Raw genomic sequence first — 8,569 nt, 5'->3', positions numbered from 1 at the left:
TGTTTGCAGTATCTGGACAGCAAAGTCAGAAGTTGGCAAGGCTGACAGAGCTCATTCTCTGGTCTGGTGGAGTTAAAGTCTAGGATCTGATGTTGGCAGCCGAGCCCATGTGAAAGTTTGCGTGGAACCTAGTTTATCAAGCAGCACATCTAGGGTGCTGGCTGTTGTAGCACAATTATATAAGAAAGGATTACGCAACAGTTTATAGGCTTTTACTATTATTAAAGCATCAATGAATTTTATTGAAATGTTTGCTTATGCCATGCTTAAATAGAAAAGAAAATTGACACCTTATAAAATATTCAGTAAGTTAAATAATCAAGGATTTTATAGAGAAACATGTAATTCATTCTTTGCAAGCGTATCAGGTGGTGAGACTGTTTGAATGGAACAGAACAATGCCCAAGATTTTTTTTAAATAAATAAATAAGGAAATGTATTTATTTTACATTCCCACCAGTTTCTCTTCCCTCAACTCCTCCGCTTACAGCCTCCTCCCTCCCGTTATCACATCCCTCAATCCACCCCTGTTTCTCTTTAGGAAATGGGAGGTCTCCCATGGATATGAACACAAAATGGCTTATCAAGTTTCAAGAACATTAAGTACCTCCCTGTTGCAAGAGGCTTTTCTGTGCCCTGGCTCAATCTTGCATCAACTTATGAACTTATCAATCCAAGGTTTAGTATTAATTATAATTGTTTGACTGGTGGCTCAGACTTATTTTTAGCTAGTTCTTCCATTTAAATTACTTCATTTTGATTAATCTGTGTACAGCCCTTCATTTCGATTAATCTGTGTACAGCCACATTACCTGTGGCTTACTGTACAAGTCCTGACACCTTTCTTCTCGGATGGCCGCTGGAGTTTCTGCCCTTCTTTTTTTCCTGTATTCAGTTTGGCTTTCCTGCCTAGCTATATTCTGCCCTGCCACAGGCCAAAGTACCTTTATTCATTAATCATTAGAGGCAACACATATTCGCAGCATTCAAAAGTACATTACATATCACCTCCCAACATATTAAGGATGGGCAAGGCAATGCAGTATGAGAAGTAGGTTCCCAAAAGCCAGCAAAATAGTCAGAGAGAGACCCTGTTCTCATTTTAGGATGTCTACAAGAGGACCAAATTGAAGTGTTGTGAAGTATTATTTAAAGATGCATTGTCTTTGTTTATTCCCAGGAATATCACTTTAACTGTGTAAAGGTATGTTACATTTGTTTCTGCTGGCTTTGACAATAATATAAAAATGTACTGCATTTGTTTATGTTGTATTTGTTTAATTATGAAAAACTGTTTTACCTTGACTCCCTCTGGCAACTAATTTGGGTTGATAAAGAGTTGAAGGATAATAGATGGGCAGAGAAATGATAGGCATACCCGAGAGGCAGAGAGAATAAATAGGAGATGGAATCTAGGTTGGAGAAAAGAGACGAAGAGAGGAGAAGGAGACAGAGACTCTGAGGATTCTGAAACCCAGTCAGCCAGCCAAACAGACATTGAGACACTAGAAAAGAAAGACCTACATAAGGAAAAAATGGTAAAAAGCCCTGAGGCAAAACTTAGACAAAGAGAAATAGGACAATTTAAATTATAAAAGCTGGCTAGAAATAAGCTAAGCTAAGCTAAGGCCAGGCATGTGTTAAATAATAAGTCTCTGAGTCTTGATGTAGGAGTTTCCTGTGTGGTTGACCAAAGGAAAAAGCCTGCTATACTACACAACTGTAACATACATGCAATAATTAGGTCAGTTCAATGAATGCATCCTCTTTGTAATTTCGTATTCTGTGAGCCCTTGTGTGCTCAGGTTGTTTGATTTTGTGATTTTCTTGTGGTGTTCTTGAGCTCTCTGGCTCCTACAATTCTTTTTCCCTGTCTTCTGCATGATTCCTGAGCTGTGCTTAATGTTTGGCGGTGATTCTGCATCTGTTTACATCAGTTACTGGATAAAGCCTCTCTGATGACAAATGGGATATGCAGAAAATCATTAGGTATCATTAAATTGCCTTTTTTTTTTCTTCACTCATATTTGATTCTATTCTAAGTCTCTGCTGTCATCCTGATGCTTCAGACACTGTCATGGGTGTGCTTACTTTCCTGTCAAGGGTCCAGGCTAAACTTGTCATTGGTTGTCCACTCCCTTAATCTCTAAACCTCCCTTACTCCAGCACATCTCATAGGCAGCACAGACTGTAGGTCAAAGGTTATGTGACTGGGTTGGTTTTCTACTCCCTCCACTGGACACCTTGCCTGGTCACAGTAGGTTGTCAGATCAGTCTACTTATCCTCTATTGCTAGAACTCTTATCTTGGCTCATCCTTGTAGATTCCTAAAAGAGTCCCTTGTGCCAGGGATTTTTCCTTACACTTAATAGCCTCTTTCAATACTCTCTCCCCACCGCTCCCCAACCTGATGGCTCTGTGTTACCATCTGAACCTGCCCACAATCAACTCATGGAATTTCTTCTATTCCCCTTCCTAGGGAGATCTTTGTACCCTCCTTGATTCCTAGTCACTCTGAGTATGTGAATTTTAGCATGGCTATTTTTATTTCACAGCTAATACCCAGTTACGGGTGAGTTGGTCTTTCTGTGAGGATGATGTTTTATACTTCTTTGCATTTACCTTTAAATTTTCTGGCACCCTTGTTTTTAACAGCTGAGTAATACTTCATTGTGTAAATGTACTACATTTTTGTATCCATTCCTTGATTGAGGGACATCTAAGTTGTGTCCAGATTCTAGCTGGCTATTACAAATAAGGTTACTATGAATATAGTTGAGCAAGTGTTCTTGGGACATGGTGGAGTGTCCTTTTGGTTTATGTCCAAGAGTAATAAAGCCGGGATTGACTCCCAGTTTTCTGAAAACTGTTACACTGATTTCCAAACTGGCTGTAGAAGTTTGCACTTCCACCATTATGAGATTCCTGGAGGCAGGATTGCCATTTCTGACTAAGGTAGAAGTAAGAGCCAATGGCTGGCTGTTTTGCTTTTCCGACTTTCAGGTTGAATCCCAATTTCTGTCTCTGGGTTTTTATTAATTGTGTTGCAGTTGGTGATTTTGGGAACTATAAGAATACAGCAATTAATGGGAAGAAACCCTGAGTAAGTCATAAAGAAAAAGTCTGTAAGTAGCCTTTGTCCATGGCCTCTTTCTAGTTCCTATCTCTAAGTTCCTGTCCAGCCTTTCTGCTCTGACTTCTCTATATGGTGGAGTTGTAAGCTGAAATTGGAAATAAGTTTTTGATCATGGTGTTTAGCACAAGAATGGAAGCCCTGACTAAGGCACTCCATAAGCTACCTCAACAGTATATTTTTATATTATGAAACCTAGCCTATAGGATTAAGGCTTACTAGTAGTAATTGACTTTATTTCTTCACATTCTGGGACCAAAGTATGTGATATCTACAGCAATATAGACTTACTGTCAAGTTCTGGTGGGCAAGCAAGAGTAGTGGCAATAGTCCGTATTTTTGGAGGGGAGGTTAAAGTAGTTTTACAATATTTCTTGTATTCAATTTGATATTTCTACAGAAACCTTGGTTATTAGCATCTTATCTAAGAAGGATCACTATATCAAATATTGTGATAATTTTCTGTTTTGCTTCTCACAGTATCTTTCAGACTGTAACTCTTAAATTTAGTTCTGGGGTTTATCTTGAGTTGTTTTGGGGATTATACAAAAAAAGGCTTACATAGAATTTACAAGTAATAATCTAATGATTTTTCTATCATTTGATGAACAAAAATATCTGAATCTATTGACGTGAATAAACCATTACAGCATTCTAATATTACAAAAAAGTAAGTTAGTTTCTAGGTGGCATGTTATAGTCCACTAATCTGTGTTCCTCTATTAACGGCAACACTACCATCTGAACACTGTAACATTGATTTGCTTCAAGTGGAGAAATATGAAACTTTAAAGTTCATTTCTGTTATACAAGCTTCTTCTGATTATTCTGGGCTCCACATTTATTTATGGGGATTTTATGTTTCAAGCTCAATAACTGAAAACGTAGAGCTGAATTTTGATAGGTATTGGACTGACTTTAAAGCTCAATTAAGAAAATATTGCAAATTCTACAAGGTTTAATCTTTTGATTCATTTAACTGGGATGTTTTCGTTTATGTAAATCTTAATCTTTATCAGGAATGCTTAACAATTCTTAGTGTGATGTTTTACCCTGTTTTAATTATTTACAAATATTTAATCACTTTTCATAATTTTTACATGTTTCACATTATTGTTGAGTTTTTCATATTGAAGTTACTGACACAATAATCCTAATTAGTTTTCAATGAATTCATTGAAATTTTTGCATGCAAGATTGTGATGTGTTTTAGAAACAGCTGTATTTATTGCATTACAGTTATATGTATTTAAGTGCATTTTTTTGTTGAGCTGTTCTCTCACAATTCTGCTACAGTATTGAAGATAATGCAGGGAGTCTTCACCTTTCCCTGTACAATAGCTTATGGTGAAAAGGGGCTTCATTTCTTCACCATCAAGTATAGTATTAGCTGTGGAGTTTTACAGATACCATAAAGAAAAATACTTTTCTATAGAGGATTTAGGAGTGTTATAATTTATGCAGGAACATTTTAGCAAGCTCCATCTATGTTGTATGTGCTCATAGGATATTCATGAATGGGCGTAACACATTGTTATACAATAGAATGGAGAATTTTATTCAGAAACAACAAAAAATGTCCAATCAAGTTTGTTTCTGATGTGCAATTATTTGGGAGTGGGGAGTGCCAGGGCATGATGAGATTTCAAAGGTTCAGGCATATGGTGGGGAAATTCTAGTAATCCCAGAGCCCATAATGCTGTGGACATATTTTGTAATTCTTCAGAGTTTTTAATATTAGACTGTATTTTCTGCTTAAGGAAAATAGCACTTCTATGAGATCTTTGCTCTTATTTGTGAAAACAGTTATACATTTGATTCAGTGTCTTTTAATATTTTTATATTTTATGTACCTGATGCTTTTCAATTTAGTGTGTTGCAAAATATTTCTGAAAGTGTGATCATTACCATAAAAATTTTATCCAATATTAAAATACAAAAATATAACTTCTACTTCTCTGATGTATGAGGTATATGAATATGTTCACCTTCTTTTGAGACATTTTTAATAATATATTAACAGTTTATGTGTTTTATAGTGAGCGAAATAACATTCACACAGACATTTTTCTGTGCTCACTTACTAACGTATAGTTTACTTCACAAACCACATTGTTTATTCTTAACTCTCCAATGCAAGAAAACTAGCTAGCAAGTTTTCTTGGTGCATTCAGTTTCTGGTTATAGTGAATTCAGAAGTTTCATCCTGTACAGTTATGAAAAGAAACTACAAAGGTCATTTATTATGCATTCTGAAATACTTACAAAATTTCACTTTGTGTTTTTACCCAAAATTCCTATTTATTTCCAGATTGACTTATATAAACATGTGCTTCTCTATACCTTTCACTGAGATCCTTTGAGTAAACAGATATGAAAGAGTAACATCTAATAACAATGACAAATGATTGTTTCCCCAAGATTTAAATAATCAGAAAAACATTGACCCAGCTTCGAATACCTTGAAAATATTTTTTTTTTTTAGTTTTAAAGTCAGTGACATATATACTTCTTGCAGACACACCCACTAAGGCTTGGCATCTAGCATCAACATAAAGATCACCACTACTTCAAAACAGAGGAATGACACACCAGGGAGAATGGCACAGGGGAATAGAACAGGAGATAGTAATTGCATTTAGCTCACTCCCTTAACACTACATAGCTGACAATAATTATAAGAAATCTTGAGGGAATATGCATATATATTTATTTATTACACACCTAATGTATCATATCTACCTTATCTTCATTCCAATAGGTTGTTTGTGGATTTAGAACATGAATCATGACACTTGATTCATAAGATATGAATTACTTAGAATTTGAATTCTGTGTACTGTTCCACTAAGTACATAGAGTGAAGAGGTTTTATTTCAAACAATCATTACCTACCACAGAATTATTTCATGTGAAAGTCGCTGGCATTATAGCTCACTCAGAACTGGGACTGAAGTTTCCAAGTAGAGCAAAGGTGAGTGCGTGAATTCAGTTTCTTCTAGCACTGTCCCACATTCATATGCGACAGAGTCTAAGATCCAGTCTCTAGCCAGTATAGGAAAGTAGCTCAAAATGTTTGTGCGTATTTTGAGGAGACATATCAGAAAGAAGGAAAAATATTTCTGTTTAAATCTAACATTTTTCCAGGTTTTGATGTTAACCCAAAATCTATCTAATTGGCTGCCGTATGTCCTCTGATAAAACAATAAATGCAGTTTGCCTTGGTGCTACTGATGAGGTAGATACAAGGTATAACTAACTTTAATATAGGCATTCAATTTGCCTGGATTTTTAAAATTATCATGCTATAAATGCACCTCCAAATTAGAACAAGGCACTAAGAACTCTTATATTCCTTTCTGTTCTCTTGTATACAATCTTTGTTTGCATCAATAAAACCTTTAAATTTTTCATATGCTTTGATGATTTTTATAGAACCATACATTTTGAATAAGAAGACTGTACTTTTATCACTTGACTTTGATTTTTAGCAACCAGGCTTCTACCTCCCTCCCCCTTCTAGTCTGAGGAGCAGGGGCTCTGTGTTATGCATCTCTCTCAACTTAGCACCAAAACCATTATTTCTGTTTGTTACTTTTGAATGGTTTTTACTGTAAATTCACATTGACATCCAAACAATATCGTCTTGAAGCAACATCATCCTATAAGTATTCATTAATATTTTCTATAAATTTCAAACTTTTGCATATTATTATCAACTAACTTCTTGATAATTTTTTTCAAGATAAGCTTCTAACTCCAAGACAAATTTTAAATGTTCCCTAAGATCACACAACTATGAAATATTTTCTCTGTATTTATATACAAATTATAACTGTATAATGCACAGAGAATAATTATAAATTATCAAATATTTTTGTTAAAAATATACAAGACTATTTAAATAGTTTCAATAAATCAGTTAAAAAAACAATAAAAATTTTAAAGTCTAGCTATTGTTTAGTGATTTTATAGTTGTTGTAGTTGTATGGCATTGCTAATTTCTTTTACAAGAAATCAATTTTGTTTTATTCTTTAGAGGCAATTTTTCAGTTGGAATCAACAGATATAAAATTGGAATACAATGCACATAAAGAATGAAGGCAGAAACTAAAATAAAAGCACTGAATTATTCTACTTAAATATTGTTAAGTATTTCAGTAAAATCCTTATAAAACATACAAATATGATTACCATAAAAAGGAAGGCAGAGAGACAGGAGAATTGATCAATGTAAAAATCTTACCAAAGTTGGAATAGTAAATAATAAAGATATTCTGTGTAGTGCAGTGCCTGCTGTTAACAATTAGGCATCTGTACAATCCAAACTTAAGAGGTCAAATGTCAAACATTCTGAATATACATAAACAATGAAAACACACGAGGAACCTTTAGGAGATGTCACTTATTGCCTTGAAAATTGTGGTGTCGTGAGTGTTTGACTGTGCACAATGTTAAAAGAATTAATCTGTATTAAATATGTACCGTTTGTTGTATATTATGTCTACTTTAGTAACACTATGAGATGAGCAAAGCTGGAGACTCACCTATCTCTAAGGGACATCATGTAGAGCACTGATGTTCAACCTGAGGATCCCAACCCCTTCGGCAAAACTCTGTCTCTAAAAATATTTACATTATGATTCATAATAGTAGCAAAATTACATTTATAAAGTATTAATAAAAATAATTTTATAATGGGGTCACCACAACATGAGGGACTGTATTAGAGTGTTGTAGCATTAGGAAAGTTGAGAACCATTGATATAAATGGAGTCTAAGAAAACTAATACAAGGGAGAGAGTGTTTGGAATTGTCCACAAAGATCAAAGGCATCCAGTCATGAAGGTATTGTTAGAGAAGAAAGCAATAGAATTTACAAGATTATGTCACACTTGAGGGCAATTAGTCAGTGAGGATCATCCAGGCACCCATGACTTGGGTCAAGTCTACAAGATATATTAAAACAAAATAGAGCTTGTATGATGAGAACCAATGTCTTCAGGCACATCCTTGTTAGAGACAATGAACAGAGAAAACAAGTCAGTTGGTCAGTGAAAACAGTCAGACTTCAGAAGCATGTGTTTTAATATGCTTTATGATGGCATGGAAAAATATTATATCTATTGTGATTATATATTGAGAACTATATTTAGCTCAAGATCAGAGAGGTTTGGAAGTTCAAGGTTTAGAAACCTCTTCTGACCTGGTGCTTAGTTGTTGACTGTGTTTTCTGAGTTTTCTCAGAGGGCAGACACAGAAGAAATGTTAGAGATAATGTGTTTACCTTCCATCCTTCCCTCCTAAGACAGGAAGTGCTTTTCTTTATTTTGTATTTTTTTTATTTAGGGAGATAAACACTCTCTATGATTGTATTAACGAATGATTGAAGACAACAGTTGCTATTGACTGTGCAATGAGAAGTGCTCCAATATT

Source organism: Alexandromys fortis, unplaced genomic scaffold (genome assembly GCF_014885135.2).
Source record: "Alexandromys fortis isolate MF-2015 unplaced genomic scaffold, M_Fortis_MF-2015_v1.1 scaffold_335, whole genome shotgun sequence".
In the NCBI taxonomy this organism is placed as follows: Eukaryota; Metazoa; Chordata; class Mammalia; order Rodentia; family Cricetidae; genus Alexandromys; species Alexandromys fortis.
Note: the sequence above shows the minus strand (reverse complement) of the source record.